The following is an 18,202-nucleotide window of genomic DNA, read 5'->3' on the forward strand; positions in this document are numbered from 1 at the left end:
TGCGCCCACTGTAAATATGTTCCCTACTTCGGGTCTCTGATGATCTTTTAAATTTTTGAAATAAAGGATGTTTTTTTACTTTTAACCACGAGGATTTGTGCTGGATCCCTCCTTCCTTCGTTCTATTTTCCCGCTGCTGCTCCTGTGCAGTCTAATCACTCAGTGAGTGTGCAGAGGCTGCGGGCTGTAAGCGGTGACGTCACCGCTGACATGCGGGTTACTATAGCAACGGTGATCTCTGTTATTCACCAGCTGTGGCATCCAGTCCTTGCATGTGGGCTGACTCTGTAAAGAGCACCGACATGCATGGACGGGGAGTCGACCATGTGCCAGAGCATCTCGTCGGTACACGGAGATGCTGGAACAAGCACCGTGTACCGACGAGATGCACTGACAGGACCTAGCATGAGGTCTAGCCATGTGACCAGTCTGTAGCCATTGAGATAATAGACTCATGACTGGTCACATGCTATTTTGACGTCTCTGAAGGTCCTATCATCAGTGCTGGTTACCGGGAGGGTGCAGCGATGATCGGAAGGAAAAGCGGCGGGAGACAGAGTGCAGGACGCATTGCGGGGACCTGTAAGTGTAATGGCAATGTTTATTAACTGTATGTCTATCAGTATAATGTGTTTTTATGTGTTTGTGCTTGCCTGCCATTGTTTTCAATGGGGTTCGAAGGAGTTCGTCAAACGTTCATTGAACGGAGCCTCCATTCGACGAACCGAACCGAACTCGAACACTAGAGGGGTGGCTCAACACTAGTCCTGTATGCTAGTGCATTTAATAGTGCTGGGCAGCCCGCCTAATCTAATAGAAGGGCGTGATCAATAGGCTGTGAACCGGACACTGTGCATTGCAGATATCTGTGTGACTGGTGCCCTATGTAAAACCCTTATAGTGTGCATGTTCAATACCAGCAGCTACCCCCTCCATAATTTGCTAGGTTGAGAGTTGCTGTTCCATCGGTATTCCGCACGTGTGTTACCTATAAATTTATCATGGTGGGCCGGCTGCATCCTGCGAGTGCATTTGCCATTTTGACCTGAGTTGGCTGGTCTCTTTTTTTCTGGTGAGTTTTTTTCATTTATTTTCTGTGAATGTATGTCCTTTTCAGTGAATTATCTTTTTGATCTGGCAGAATACCACTGAGGCTCTTCATGAGTTCACGTCAGTTCTTAACTCCAATGATTTAACATTCACCTTACATACCAGCACAATATGTCATCAGCTGAGTTTTTGGATATACTGATTAAACGTGACAACTAGTATTGAGCCACCCCCCTAGTGTTCAAATTTGATTTGGTTCGTCGAACAGCCGGTAAGTTCGGCGAACGTTCGAAGAACGTTCGACGAACACCTTCGAACCCCATTGAAAACAATGGGAGGCAAACACAAACACATAAAAACACATTATACATACACACATACAGTTAATAATCATTGCCATTATAATTAAAGGTCCCCGCAATGCGTCCTGCACTCTGTCTCCTGCTGTTTTTCCTTCCGATCATCGCTGCGCCCTCCCGGTAACCAGCACTGATGATAGGACCTTCTGTGACGTTGTCATAGCATGTGACCAGTCATGTGTGTATTATCTCATTGGCTACAGACTGGTCACATGGCTATGACGTCATGCTATGTCCTGTCAGTGCATCTCTCCTGTACTCGGTGCTCGTTTGAGCATCTCCGTGTACCGTCGAGATGTGACACCGGGAATCAAGTTATCGGAGATCACCGTTGCTGTAGTAACCCGCCTGTCAGGTTGCTATTTCAACGGTGGCAGTGGTGACATCACCGCTTACATCCTGCAGCCTCTGCTCACTCACTGAGTGATTAGACTGCACAGGAGCAGTAGCATCTTACTCCCATGCAGTGCTGTCTGATGTAGCAGAGCTGCATGGGTTGAAGGAGAAAGAAGACAGAAGACCAGGATCGTGGAGGGGTAGAGGGAGTAATAAACATGGAGTCTCTAAGTGTGTCTGTGTATTTATTTCTATTAAAGTATTTTTTCTCTGTGTTGTCTTTTTTTTAACCCTTTATTGGAGATTCTTAATGGCCGGGTCAAACTTGCCTGACATGAAGAATCTCTGGCTTAATACTAGCTAGTAAAACAAAGCTAGTATAAACCCATTATTACCCAGCGAGCCACCAGTCACCAGGGCAGCTGGAAGAGTTGGATACAGCGCCGGATGATGGCGCTTCTATGAATGCACCATTTTCTGGGGCGGTTGCGGATTGAAATTCACAGCAAAGGGGCCCAGAAACATTGACCCATCCTGTGCTGAGGATTCCAATCCCCAGCTGCCTAGTTGTACCTGGCTGGACACAAAAATGGGGCGAAGCCCATGCTGTTTTCTTTTTTTTTTAATTATTTCATGAAATTCATGAAATAATTAAAAAAAAGGGCTTCCCTATATTTTTAGTTCCCAGCCGGGTACAAATAGGCAGCTGGGGGCTGGGGGCAGCCGTACCTGCCTGCTGTACCTGGCAAGCATACAGAAATATGGCGAAGCCCACATTATTTTTTTGGTGGGCAAAAAACTCCTGCATAGAGTTCTGGATGTAGTACGCTGAGCCTTGTAGTTCTGCAGCTGCTGTATGCTCTCCTGCATACACTAGTGAATGGCGCATACCGGGCCTTGTAGTTCTGCTCCCCCTGTCGCTCCCTCCAGCATACAGTTCTGAATGCAGCATGCTGATCCTTGTAGTTCTGCAGCTGCTGTCTGCTCTCCTGCATACACTAGTGGATGAAGTATGCTGAGCCTTGCAGTTCTGCTCCCCCTGTCTCTCCCTCCAGCATACAGTACTGGATGCAGCATGCTGAGCCTTGTATTTCTGAAGCTGCTCTCTGCTCTCCTGCATACACTAGTGGATGAAGTATGCTGAGCTTTGCAGTTCTGCTCACCCTGCCTCTCCCTCCAGCATACAGTCCTGGATGGTGGATGCTGAGCATTGTAGTTCTGCAACTGCTGTCTGCTCTCCTCCATACAGACAGACAGCAGACCGCAGCTGCAGAACTACAAGGCTCAGCATACTCCATCCAGGACTGTATGAAGGAGTTCCCCCCCCAAAAAAAATTACATGGGCTTCGCCATGTTTTTGTATGCTAGCCAGGTATAGCAGGCAGCTACAGGCTGCCCCCAACCCCCAGCTGCCTATTTGTACCCGGCTAGGAACAAAAAATATAGGGAAGCCTTTTTTTTTAATTATTTCATTTCATGAAATAATTTAAAAAAAGAAATTACGTGGGCTTCACCCAATTTTTGTGTCCAGTCAGGTACAACTAGGCATCTGGGGATTGGAATCCGCAGCGCAGGGTGCCCAAGCTTTCTGGGCACTCCTGCTGCGAATTGCAGTCCGGAAACACCCAAGAAAATGGTGCTTTCATAGAAGTGCCATCTTCTGGCGCTGTATCCAACTCTTTCAGCTGCCCTGGTGACGGGTGGCTCGCTGGGTAATAATGGGGTTAGGGCTAGCTGTATATTATCAACTGGCCCTAAGCCCGAAATTCATGGTGTCACGCCAATATTAGACATGGCCACCATGATTTTCTAGTACAGATAAAAAAAAACACAACACACAGAAAAATATTTTTATTAGAAATCAAACACAACCCAATTAGTGACTCCATCTTTATTGAAATAAAGAACCCCCCTCCGCAGTAATCCTGGGTCAAGGGTTCCGCGCCGTCCAATCAGGAGCCAATATCTTCTGATCGGTTTGCTGGAAGGCAAAGCGATCAGATGATGTGTCAGGTTCAAGGGCCTGAATTACATGACACAGCAGCTGATTGTATAAGTGGCTTATACACAAACAGCTGATGCATCAGTGCAAAAAAACCCCAAAAATTACACACTTCTGTGCAGACGCCTGTCCGACAGCAGCAGCTGGTAGTTTAGTCAGCCGGGTGGTAAAAAGCCGGCCTCACCTCTCCACTTATAGTGTCAGCTGATGAGAGAGAGGAGAGAGAGAGAGGAGGGAGAGAGAGAAGAGAGAGAGAGAAGAGAGAGAGAAGAGAGAGAGGAGGGAGAGGAGAGAGTAATGCAGTCACATTCCGTGAACTGCTCTGATTTTAGAGGTGTGTCCCGCGGCTCACAGCTGATGTTCGTCTCCTCCCCTCAGTGCTTAATTAAATTAAGTTATTAAATTATAAATAATAATTATAATTTAAAAAGAAAAATTAATTAGAGAGAGAAAAAAAAAGAGAGAGAAAAGAGAGAGGAGAGAGAGAAGAGAGAGAGGAGAGAGAGAAGAGAGAGAGGAGCAAGAGGAGAGAGAAGAGAGCGAGAGAGAAAGAAGAGAGAGAAGAGAGAGGAGATAGAGAGGAGAGAGAGAGAACGAGAGAGAGGAGAGAGGGGAGAGAAAGAGGAGAGAGAAAAACGAGAGAGAAGAGTGAAGAGAAACAGAGGAGAGAGAGAGAGGAGAGAGAAGAGAGAAGAGAGAGGAGAGGTAGAGAGAGAGAGAGAGAAAATAGAGACGGAGAAGAAAGAGAGAAGAGAGAGAGTAGAGGGGGACAGAGAGAGAAAATAGAGAGAAAAGAGAGAGAGAAAAGAGAGAGAGAAGAGAGAGAAGAAAGAGAGAGGAGCGAGAGGGGAGAGAGAAGAGCGAGAGGAGAGAGAGAGAAGAGAGAGAGGAGAGCGAGAGAGAAAAAGAAGAGAGAGAGAAGAGAGAGGAGAGAGAGGCGAGAAAGAGAGGGGAGAGAGAAAAAAGAGAGAGAAGAGAGAGAAGAAAGAGAGAGAAGAGTGAGGAGAAAAAGAAGAGAAAGAGGAGAGAGAGAAGAGAGAGTTGAGAGAGAGGAGAGGTAGAGAGAGAGAAAAAATAGAGAGAAGAGAGAGGAGACAGAAAGGAGAGAGGGTGAGAGAGAGAAGAGAGAGAAGAGGGAGAAGAGAGAAGAGAGAGAGGAGAGGGAGAAAAAGAGAGAGAAAAGAGAGAGAAAAGAGAGAAAAGAGAGAGAGGGAAGAGAGGGAGAGAGAGAAGAGAGAGGAGAGAGGGGAGAGGGAGAGAGAGAAAGAGAGAGATAAGAGAGAAGAGAGAGAAAGAGGGGAGAGGGAGAGAGGGAGAGAGAAGAGAGAGAAGACAAAGAGGAGAGAGGAGAGAGAAGAGAGAGAAGAGAGAGGAGAGGGAAAAAAGAGAGAGAAGAGAGAGAAGAGAGAGACAGAAGAAAGAGAGAGGAGAGAGAGAGGAGAAAGAGGAGAAATAGAGAAGAGAGAGAGAGGAGAGAGGAGAGAGGAGAGGGGGAGAGAGAGAGATAGAGAAGAGAGAGAGGAAAGAGAGAAGATATAGAGGAGATAGAGCAAGAGAGAGAGAGGAGAGCGAGAGAAGAGAGAGAAGAGAGAAGAGAGAGGAGAGCGAGAGAGAGAGGAGAGCGAGAGAGAGAGAGAAGAGAGAGAAGAGAGAGAAAGAGGAGTGAGAGAAAAGAGAGAGAGAGAGAAGAGAGAGAGAAGAGAGAGGAGAGAGGGAGAAGAGAGAGAGAGAAGAGAGAGAAGAAAGAGAGAGAAGAGAGAGAGGAGAGAGATAGAGAGAGAGGAGAAACAGAGGAGAGCGAAGAGAGATCCAATCCGGATCCAATATCATCTGATCAGTTTGCTGGAAGGCAAAGCGATCAGATGATTTGTCAGGTTCAAGGGCCTGAATCACATGACACAGCAGCTGATTGTATAAACGGCTTATGCACAATCAGCTGATACATTAGTGCAAAAAACCCAAAAAACTACACACTTCTGTGCAGACACCTTTCCGACAGCAGCAGCTGATAATTTAGCCGGCCGGGCGGCAAAAAGCCAGCCTTAGCGCTCGACTTATAGTGTCAGCTGATTCAGTCGGGTGACCGCATCAGCTGATCATCGCCAGGTCTGAGAGAGAAAAGAGAGAGAAAAGAGAGAGAGGGAGAGAGAGAGAGAGAAGAGATAGAGGTGAGAGAGAGAAAAAGAGAAGAGAGAGAGAAGAGAGAGAGCGATGCAGCCTCATTCCGTGAACTGCTCCGATTTTACACAGCTGATGCCCGGCTCCTCCTCTCCCCTGCATAATTAAATTAAATTATAATTATAAATAAATAAGAATTATAATTTAAACATAAATCAGTTTAAATTCCTTACCGGCATGGCCACGACTCAAACTCGTGAACTAATTCTCCTTAGGCAGTAGCTCTACCCATTGAGCCACTGCCTCTAATGAAAAGCATAGGAAGATTTGGTAAGCTTGACCTCTGCAGTCGAAAATCCAGAAGTGGATTATTCAGCTACAAGGAGAGAGAGAGAAAAAAAGAGAGAGGAGAAATAGGATAGAGAGAGAGGAGAGAAAGGAGAGAAAGAGAAAAGAGAGAGAGAGGAGAGAGAGAGGAAGAGAGAAGAGAGAGAAGAGAGAGAGAGAAGAGAGAGAATAAAAGAGAGAGAGAAAAAAAAGAGAAAAAAAGAGAGAGAGAGAAAAAGAGAGAGAGAAGAGAGGAGAGAGAGAAAAGAGAGAGAGAGAAAAGAGAGAATGAGAAGAAAGAGAGAGAAGAAAGAGAAAGGAGAGAGAGAGAAAAGAGAGAGAAGAGAGAGGAGAGCAAGAGGAAGAGAGAAGAGAAAGAGAGAAGAGAGAGAGAGGAGATAGAGAGAAGAGAGAGAAGAGAGAGGAGAGCAAGAGGAAGAGAGAAGAGAAAGAGAGAAGAGAGAGAGAGGAGATAGAGAGAAGAGAGAGAAGAGAGAGAGAGCTGAGAGAGGAGAGGGAGAAAAGAGAGAGACAAAAAGAGAGAGAGAGAGAAAAAAAGAGAGAGAGAAAAAGAGAGGGAGAGAAGAGAGAGGAGAGAGAAAAGAGAGAGAGAGAGAGAAGAGAGAATGAGAAGAAAGAGAGAGAAGAAAGAGAGAGGAGAGAGAGGAGAGAGAGTGAGAGAGAGGAGAAACAGAGGAGAGAAAGAGGGGAGAGAGAGGAGACGGAGAGAGAGAGAATGAGAGAGAGAGAAAAGAAAGAGAGTGAAGAAAGAGAGAGGAGAGAGAGACGAGAGAGGAGAGGGAGAAAAAAGAGAGAGAGAAGAGAGAGAGGAGAGATAGAAAAGAGAGAGAGAAGAGAGAGGAGAGAGAGAGAGAAGAGAGAGAATAAGAGAGAGAGAAGAGAGAGAGAGAGAGAGAGAGGAGAGAGAGGAGAGAAAGGAGAAAGCAATGCTGCCTCATTCCGTGAACTGCTCCGATTTTAGAGGTGTGTCCCGCGGCTCACAGCTGATGTCCGGCTCCTCCCCTTAGTGCATAATAAAAATTAAATTCTAATTATCAATAAATGATAATTATAATTTAAAATTAAAAATAAATTAGATTAAATTCTTTACCGGGATGGCAGGGACTCAAACTCGTGAACTAATTCTCCTTAGGCAGTAGCTCTACCCATTGAGCCACTGCCTCTAATGAAAAACAGAGGAAGATTTGGTAATCTTGACCTTTTGCAGTAAAGAATCCAGAAGTAGATTATTCAGCTACAAGGATGGATTTAGGGATGGATGGATGGAGAGAGGGATGGAAGGAGGGATGAAGGGATGGATGAATGGATGGAGGGATGGATGGATGGACGGATGGATGGATAAAGGGATGGATGGAGGGATAGGGGGATGGAGGGAGGGATGGAGGGATGGAGGGATGACTGAATGGATGGAGGGATGGATAGAGGGATGGATGAATGGATGGAGGGTGGATGGAGGGCTGGATGGAGGGATGGAGGGATGGATGAATGGATGGAGGGTGGATGGAGGGATGGAGGGATGGAGGGATGGATGGAGGGATGGATGGAGGGATGGATGGAGGGATGGAGGGATGGAGGGATGGATGGATGGAGGGATGGATGGAGGGATGGATGGAGGGATGGAGGGATGGATGAATGGATGGAGGGATGGATGGATGGATGGAGGGATGGATGGATGGATGGATGGATGGATGGAGGGATGGATGGATGGAGGGATGGAGGGATGGATGGAGGGATGGATGGATGGATGGATGGAGGGATGGATGATTGGAGGGATGGAGGGAGAATGGATAGATAGAGGGATGGATGGAGGGATGGAGGAATGGATGAGGGGAGGGATGAATGGATGAATGGATGGAGGGATGGAGGGAGGGATGGAGGGATGGATGAATGGATAGAGGGATGGAGGGATGGATGGAGGGATGGATGGATAGAGGGATGGATGGAGGGATAGAGGGGTGGATGGATGAATGGAGGGATGGATGGAGGGATGGAGGGATGGATGGAGGGATGGATGGAGGGATGGAGGGATGGATGGATGGAGGGATGGATGGAGGGATTGATGGAGGGATGGATGGAGGGATGGAGGGATGGATGAATGGATGGAGGGATGGATGGATGGAGGGATGGAGGGATGGATGGAGGGATGGATGGATGGATGGACGGATGGATGATTGGAGGGATGGAGGGAGAATGGATAGATAGAGGGATGGATGGAGGGATGGAGGAATGGATGAGGGGAGGGATGAATGGATGAATGGATGGAGGGATGGAGGGAGGGATGGAGGGATGGATGAATGGATAGAGGGATGGATGGAGGGATGGATGGATAGAGGGATGGATGGAGGGATAGAGGTGTGGATGGATGAATGGAGGGATGGATGGAGGGATGGAGGGATGGATGAATGGAGGGATGGATGGATAGAGGGATGGATGGAGGGATGAAGGGAGGGATGGATGGATGGAGGGATGGATAGAGGGATAGATGGAGGGATAGAGGGGTGGATGGATGGATGAATGGAGGGATGGATGGAGGGATGGAGGGATGGATGAATGGAGGGATGGAGGGATGGATGGATAGAGGGATGGATGGAGGGATGGATGGAGGGATGAGGGGAGGAATGAATGGATGGAGGGATGGATGGATGAATGGATAGAGGGATGGATGGAGGAATGGATGGAGGGAGGGAGGGATGGATGAAGGGATGGATGGAGGGATGGATGGATAGAGGGATGGATGGAGGGATAGAGGTAGGGATGGAGTGAGGGATGAAGGGAGGGATGAATAGATGGAGAGATGGAGGGAGGGATGGAGGGAGGGCTGAATGGGATGGAGGGAGGAATGAAGGGATGAATGGATGGGAGGGCAAACACCGGCACTACCGCACTCATCACCGGACACACGCAGACACTATCACCCGAATCATCACCGCACACACAGGCATTACCTCAGTGACGTCCCTGCTGACAGCGCGGCTCACTTCAGTTGCTGCGTGGATCTGACACAGAGCGCTCGTGTTCTATGGCACTCCCTCTCAGCTTCATGTAGCAGAGCTGATAGCGTCGTGGGACCTCTGTGGATTACGTCGGACCTGGAGGGGTATTTGGGGATTTTAATAAAATGGTGAAAGAGGGGGGGTTGTCTTTTATTCCAAATGAGGCTATGTCCGCACATTGTTTTTTACCTGCTTTTTACCTGCTTTTTTGCTACTTTTTCAACTGCAGCGTTTAATGCCAAAATGGTTGTGTTCTGCTTTTCAAGCAAAGTCTATGGGAATTTGGGTTTCTTGTCCGCACTATGCAGTTCAAACTGCAGCCTTTTTGTTGCAGAACCTTGGTCAAAAACTCAGCTTTGCAGTGCAAAACCCAAATGGCAAAAACAATTGACATGTCGTGATCCGAGAGAGGGATTGTGCGGGGGATGCAGGATGCATGCAGATACGCAACGTGCGCACATAGCCGTACTGTGAAAAGCCACGCTTTTGGTGATCGAACCGTTATCGAACGGTAACTCGAACTGCCGAACTTGAAGCAAATCGTTCGAGTTCGTCGAACGACTCGATCACCTCTCAAAATCACTCGAATTTGAAATTGGCCGAACGGTTCGAGCCGAACATCGCTCAACTTTAGTGACAACAACAATGTTCTACAAATGGACATTTATTGTAAAACATCTGTAACCAATCTGTTACTTTATGCATCATCATCCCACCCTTCATCAGTGATCAATGCCATACTGACAGAACAATTTCTTAGGATCTGAAGAATTTGTTCTTCTGATGCTGATTTTAAGAAAAAAAACCTGCCAGATTTTCATAACTTTTCTTTAGATGACATGAGTGAGCGATAGGGATTGATAGTTTCATATTTCCATTGCGAAGCAACATTGCTTTCAAACTTCTCTGGAATGAGTCAATAAACAATCGCCAATCTGCAACAAAATTCTCTTGATTCAGTTCTTCAAAGAGGCCATTCACATTGTTACAGTACATCAATGGTCCATCAACTGTGAAAAATTTGTTAAAGTGTTACTTCTGTTTTGGTAATAACACACTTTGACATCATCATGAAAAAGATTCTTCTGTTTCAACCTAGATGCAAGAAGTTTAGCTTTTCCTTGTGACAATGAAAGGTCTCTGATAACATCATTTAATTCATGTTGAGTAAAGCATACTGGCTGCTCCATCAGGTACATACTCATTTTGACTTGAGGTCTCCATGTCTGGGCTAGTAGCTTCAGCTTCATAGTCTTCAAATTCTACTTCATTTTTATCCAATCTAGACAATGGTGGCACAGGATCCGGCAAGGTACCATCATGTGGATCTGGCCTAAGTGCAGATTCAAGTTCAGGGTAATTAATCTTATGTTTGTTCTTTGTAGAAAAGCCATTCAGTCCCACAAAACATAAGTAGCAGTCATCACTATGATTTTTGGGTTCTCTCTAAATCATGGGAACAGCAAATGGCACAGCCACTTTCCTCATATTGAACCAGTCACGAAGACCATTTGAACAACTTGAGCATATCACATGAGGGGCCCAGCATACACTGAAAATGCAGAAATATTGTAATAACAAAACTGCTTCTATCAGAAATTTTATGTGTTAGAGCAAAACTAAGCATATTTTTGGTATTAGCACATCAAATGCCATAAAACAGACATATTACCTTTGCTGATGATTTTTTTTTCTGTTGTCCAGTGTTTAATTGTCCAAAACAGTACCAGAGCAAAACTATATGACAGAGACAGGTGAAACCCCTCTTTATGATCTCTAGGAAAAACATACATTTTTGGGGTATTTTAGAGTATTCAATCTTCAAAAAATAATTTTATTTTTAATATTTTGCATGTATTGTCATCAGACTGAATATGGATTAAGCTAGATTTGTAAACGTCTTTGGCTTGGACCACGTCAAACCTTCTTTGTTGTTTTTTTTTTAATTATATTATGTATTGATTTTCTCTCTGTTCACGCAATGCTTTCCTTTATTGAGGTGTCAGATTTTCTTTTCATGTACAGGATTCTTTTTTTCTTTATTGATGTAATCTTGCGTAGGTTGAACCCTAGCGTGGATGTTGTAAAACTTCAGATTACTGATGTAAAATGTCGCAATAGCTTCTGTATCAGCTTTTAGAATAACGTCTGGTTATATGAACAATTCAAAGATACTTGTTCCATAAAGATAAGGTCTCAGTCTTCGTCATAGAGTTTTCACATGAATTTATTTGTCCATCATATTAAGTATCTTTTAAAAAATGCTGAATAGCTGTAAAAGTTTTAACAAACTTGTTGACATCTAGTAAGGTATAAATCAAAATGAGCAGTCGGTACAAACCCCATTACTTTAAACAAAACCCCTAAATGAAGAACTATTAGAATTATGGATGATAAATTTATAACATTGTAGTTTTAATACTTTACTTGCGGTATTACATGGAATAAAATTTGTATTTTCCGATAGTATTTGTTATGCTTTCTACAACACCTGCATAATTTCTTTGTTTGAGCCCTGTTAGTAACGTGTTCGTTACTTTTGATGTTCATGTGATTCTCATTATCTGGAAACAAGGACGAGGTGAACAGAGGGGACCCTCTCTGTCCTCCTCCTCCATGTCTCCGATATGGTTAGCTATTTTTTTTTAATTCATTTTCCACCTATGGACTGTTGTCACTATTATCTACAGTGTTTTTACTCTATTTCTCCACCATGCATGTTTTTTCTATTTTGACCTATTTTGCTGATGCTGCTGTACACCTTTAGTGTTTCGTTTTTTTTCTTATTCTTTCATCATCATATTTATTACACACCCATTGTTCAAATATTTATTTTTAAATTGTATTATATTATTGTTGGGAGTATTATATTTTAATTTCTTTTTTTGTGTGTGTGTGTTCCAACTACAAATCTGCATTCATTATTTTGGGATGTTGACTTGGTTTATTCTTGCTCATTATCAGAGATGAGTGAACATGACCTGTGACATCTGGAATTTGTATTACACACTGGGTGTTGGGGGCTCAAACCAGAACATATTATTTTTTTTTCAAAAGTCCATGTGCGAGTTCAGGTGCTGATTGTATACTAACCACTTGATTGCGCATCAATGTGCTCATATACGCTCGGTGTTCGGCCAAGTGACAGTTGTTTGCAGTCTCTGCATGGCTCTCACTTGGGTAAAACCAACATTTTTGGATACTGTGTCTAAAAAAACCCCCAAAAGAACAAAAACCACACTCCCCAGAAATGCTCTATTTATGGTTGACTGCGTGTGAGCTGAAAGCTGAACTGCCCAATCATTGACTTCCATTACCCATTATACTTGTTACTTGAGTCAAGCCCGTTTGTTCAGGTCTCATTGACTTATATGGGGTATGGGTCCAGGAGCAACTTCGGGTCAAGCCTGGGTCCCAAAATGAACTTTTAACTAAAGTCCGGCCTAATCTGGCGAACCTAAACTTCTACAGGTCTACTCCCATCTACTCATTATCTTGGACACATTTGGAGTTTTGAATGTTTTTAGTCACTGTGTTATATTTATTCTTTTTTTCAAAATAAAGTTTAATTTTTTGGATGTTGAGTCCCCCTTTTGATGTATGTTTTGTTTTCCATTGGAATTAAGCAGTGAATGATAGTAATTATAGATGGGCGAACCCCCTGATGTTTGGTGTTCGGGAGACTCGCCCGAACGTTTTGTAAAGTTCGCCTTTGGGTTCTGATATAACACGAACTTGCGTCCGAACACCAAACTTGGACTTTACAGTTATATGATGGGGCGGGGGGCTGTAAAATAAAGAATACAGTTAATAATAAACATTGTCGTTATACTTACAGGTCCCGCGATGCGTCCTGCAGACTCTGTCTCCCGCCGCTACTCCTTCCGATCATTGCTGTGCCTTCATGGTAACCAGCACTGATGTTAGGACCTTCCGTGACATCATAGCATGTGACCAGTCATGTGTGTATTATCTCATTGGCTACAGACTTGTCACATGGCTATGACGTCATTCTAGGACCTGGCTGGACACAAAAATGGGGCAAAGCACATGTCATTTTTGTTTTAAATTATTTCATGAAATTCATGAAATAATTAAAAAAAAGGCTTCCCTATATTTTTAGTTCCCAGCCGGGTACAAATAGGCAGATGGGGGTTGGGGGCAGCCCGTACCTGCCTGCTGTACCAGGCTAGCATACAAAAATATGGCGAAGCCCACATCAATTTTTTTTAGTTTTTTGGCAAAAAAACTTAAAAAAAAAAAATGCTTCACTGGATTTTCCATTGTCAGTGAAGGTAATACCAAGCAGTTGGGGTTAGCAGCCAGTAACTGCTTGGATTACCCTTAGCTAGCAATACAAAAAATGCAGCGGGAGCCCACGCATTTTTTTTAATTATTTATTTAAATAACTAAAAAAAAATGGGCTTCCCTGTATTTTGATTCCCTCACATCACAGTACTGTAAAAATAAATAAATCATTAAAAAAATGACGTAGCGCTCTGCGGTATTTTTGATTCTCAGCGCAGATAAAGCAGATGGCTACGGGCTGCCACCCCCATCTGCCTGGCGTTACCTTGGCTGGCAATCAAAATACAGGGAAGCCCATTACATTTTTTTTTATTTAAAAAAATAATTAAAAAAAAAATGCGCGGGCTCCCGCTGTATTTTGATCGCAAGTCAGGTAAAGCCAGGCAGCTGAGGGCTGGGATTTGTGGCATCCCGCAGCCACCCCTGGAAATGGCGAATTGTTTCGTAGCGCCATTTCTAGGTGCTTTACCCGACTCGTCCAGCGGCGGTGGCTCGCTGGATAATAAAGGGGTTAATACCAGCTTTGTATTCTCAGATGGCACTAAGCCCGAAATTAATGGTGTCATGCCAAGATAGACATGGCCACCATGAATTTCTAGGAAACAGTAAAAAAACACAACACAGAGAAATTGTTTTTATTAGAAATAAAACAGAAAACATTTAGAGACTCCACCTTTATTATAAAAATAACATAATCCACAGGAACAGCAAAGTCAGCTTCATCACTGTGCACAGACACAGTCTATACACAGTGAGAAGCAAAGAGCAAAGTCAACTCTGCTTCACCTTGTGCACAGACACAGTCTATACACAGTCAGAAGCATAGAGATCCATGTCAGGTCTGCTACACAACTCTGGACAGAGTTATGTAGCAGGCTGACAGTGACGGGATGATTGCACTTACGTCTCGCAGCACATCACCCCACTCTCCCGACAGGATCGCCTCAGCTGTGGAAATACCTGCAGCTGAACCACTGCCGTCGGGAGATTGTGCGCAGTGATGCGATGACACTCGCATCACGGCGCACCAGGACCTGTGATGATGTCATACTCACGTGACCAGTCTGTAGCCAATGAGTCACATGGGTATGACATCACAGTCACGGCAGGTCCTTTTAGCCAGAGGTGTTTACCGAGGGGAGCAGCAATGATTCGACGGACGCGGCAGCAGAAGCGCTGGCAGACAGAGTCTGCAGGATGCATTGCGGGACCTGTAAATATGATCATAATGATTTTTTAATAACATGCTTTTTTAGCAGCTTCTGGACCCAAACGGTTACATGAATTGTAACACGAACGTCCCGAAAGCTCGTGTTCATGATTGTGTGCACGAACACCATGTGTTCCGTACGGACACCGAACTTTACAGTTCGGGTTTGCCCATCCCTAATAGTAATTACTAAGGCAGAGATATTGGTTAGCGTTTGGCACAGCACCAAAACCAATAAGATAAAAAGCAGGACCCTAGATTTATTAGGACAATAACATTTGAGGTGTCCTCTCATATTCTACTATGTTGACACAATAATAATTTGGCCAGAAAAAAATCTGCTCCTTGTACTCAGCTGGCAAAAAATGTATCCCTGTTAGGCTTTATTATTTTGTGGGTTGAGTGGAATGCTTTTTGGTAATCATTTTGGTACACAACATTTTGGATCAGTTCACATTTATCTTGTGTTCTATGCTGAGCACTTACCTCGGGGTTTTCATCTACATGTCCGAAATCCATGAGTCAGGTGAAAGTCATGACTTATCCATTTACTATTGATGTAGTAGAGTTACTCCAGACTCTGTTTGGCCTGTGTTCAGCGGTGTCCATCTTTTCAAAGGTGAACAAAACTGTTGATGACCGCAATTTTGTGCACAACCAAAAAAAAGGTGTAAAAAGATAGACAGCGCCGGTCACAAGCCAGTCGTGAGATCAAAGTGACTCCCTCTAGCTCATTTTACATTGTGAATTTTGTCTGAATCATGTTTTTCACAGATTTAGGGAATGGGCCCACAATCCACACATGCTGTGTCCTGGGCACCTCATGTCTTCTCCGCAGCTGCCCATGTCTATGATCAGGGATTGTAATGCTGTGGACTTTCACTCTGTTTTCCCAATGGAGAACACTCAAGTCTTTACAAGAATAATTTGACATGCTGCAGCTAGGGAAGCTGTGCCCCATGTCAGTTTACGTTGTGGAGAAAGATGCACAGTGTGCATTGGATTTCTATAAATCTCATCCACTGTGCTTGTACTGCACAATGCAGCATTTAGGATGAAGTGAAAACACTCTGCATCCAAAATGCTGCTATTCCTAATTGTGGGGCACGTACCCTTACATGAAATCCCCAATGTAAATGCTCAGCGTAGAGTGCAGGATAAATACAGTGAAAGAAATAAATATTTTATCCCTTGCTGATTTTGTACGTTTGCCCACTGACAAAGACATGAACAGTCTATAATTTTAAGGGTAGGTTAATTTTAAGAGACAGAATATAAAAAATAAAATCCAGAAATCACATTGTATAAATTATATAAATTTATTTGCATTTTGCAGAGAGAAATAAGTATTTGATCCCTCTGGCAAACAAGACTTAATATTTGGTGGCAAAACCATTGTTGGCAAACACAGCAGTCAGAAGTTTTTTGTAGTTGATGATGAGGTTTGCGCACATGTCAGGAGGAATTTTGCTCCACTCCTCTTTGCAGATAATCTCTAAATCATTAGGATTTTGAGTCTGTCTCTTGGCAGCTCAGAGATTCAGCTCCCTCCATGAGTTTTCTGTGAGATTAAGGTCTGGAGACTGGCTAGGCCACTCCATGACCTTAATTTGCTTCTTTTTGAACCACTGCTTTGTTTCCAAGACTGTATATTTTGGGTCATTGTCGTGCTGGAAGACCCAACCATGACCCATTTTTAATGTCCTGGTGGAGGGAAGGAGGTTGTCACTCATGATTTTATGGTACATGCCTCCATTCATTGTCCCATTGATGCGGTGAAGTAGTCCTGTGCTCTTAGCAGAGAAACACCCCCAAAACATGTTTCCACCTCCATGCTTGACAGTGGGGACGGTGTTCTTTGGATCATAGGCAGCATTTCTCTTCCTCCAAACACAGAGAGCTGAGTTAATGCCAAAGAGCTCAATTGTTGTCTCATATGACCAAAGCACTTTCTCCCACTCACTCTCTGAATCATCCAGGTGTTCATGGGCAGATTTCAGACGGGCCTGCACATGTGCCTTCTTGAGCAGTGGGACTTTGTGGGCACTGCAGGATTTTAAGCATAACGTGTTACTAATGGTTTTCTTGGTGACAGTGGTCCCAGCTGCCTTGAAATCATCAACAAGTTCCCCTTGTGTAGGTTTAGGCTGATCTTTCACCTTCCTCATGATCCTGGATACAGCACGAGGTGAGATTTTGCATGGAGCCCCAGATCGATGTCGATTGACACTCATTTTGTATTTGTTCCATTTTCTTACTATTGCACTGACAGTTGTCTCCTTCTCACCCAGCTTCTTAAATATGGTTTTATAGCCCATTCCAGCCTTGAGCAGGTCTATGATCTTGTCCCTGACATCCTTAAAAAGCTCTTGCCCCTGTTGTACAGGTTAGAGTCTGACTGATTACTTGAGTCTGTGGACAGGAGTCTTTTATTAAGGTGATAATTTAAGACAGTTGTCTGTAATGCAGGTAATGAGTTGATTAGGAGCGTCTAATAGGTCTGTAGGAGCCATAACTCTTAATTGTTGGTAGGGGATCAAATACATATTTCTCTCTGCAAAATGCAAATAAATTTATATAATTTATACAATGTGATTTTCTGGATTTCATTTTTGATATTCTATCTCTCACTATTAAAATTAACCTACCCTTAAAATTATAAACTGTTCATGTCTTTGTCAGTGGGCAAACTTAGAAAATCAGCAAGGGATCAAATAATTATTTCCTTCACTGTATGAGCCGCACCATACTACGATCTTTTAGATTCACAATGAACAAATCAATATCAGTTAAAGATTTGGCTTTATTTATTTATTTTTTACGCTTTTTACCTTGCTTTATAAGTGATTAGGTGGTTTTTGTTCCTCAAGAGTTCACATTCACAGACCTGCTCTTGGCAGAAAACCGCATTTTTTTTTGTGAAGAGATGCAGAGTAGGAGCTAAAACTTTTACACCATATTCCTGCACCCGATCTATACCTCCTAGTAAAAATCGCATCAAAACCACATGCGTTATGATGCGGTATTGATGCAATTTTTTTGCTAGGAGGTGTAGATTGGGAGCAGGAATATGGTGTTAAAATGTCAGCACCAAATCTGCAATTCTTGGAAAAAAAACACGGTTTTCTGCCAGAAGATTCAGGTCTGTGAACTCAGTGACCTCAGATCTGTGAACTCACTGACTGAGGTCACTGAGTTTTATGAAGTTACCTAAGGTCAGGTTATCTGCGGTCACAGATGGAGGACCATTGGAACCTTCAGCTGTAACTGCAAATAACCTGAGTGATGTCACCGCTCATCGCTTCAGCTCAGTCTCTGCCTAAGGCCTCTTTCACACGTTCGTGAAAAATCACACACGTTTTTCACAGACGTGTCAGAGGTGCATTTTGCCCTCCGTGACTCATGTTTATGGGCTACGTGTGTTCTCCGTGTGTTATCCGTGATAACACACAGAGAACAGGAACTTTCTACTCGCCTG

Source organism: Anomaloglossus baeobatrachus, chromosome 7 (genome assembly GCF_048569485.1).
Source record: "Anomaloglossus baeobatrachus isolate aAnoBae1 chromosome 7, aAnoBae1.hap1, whole genome shotgun sequence".
Classification (NCBI taxonomy): domain Eukaryota; kingdom Metazoa; phylum Chordata; class Amphibia; order Anura; family Aromobatidae; genus Anomaloglossus; species Anomaloglossus baeobatrachus.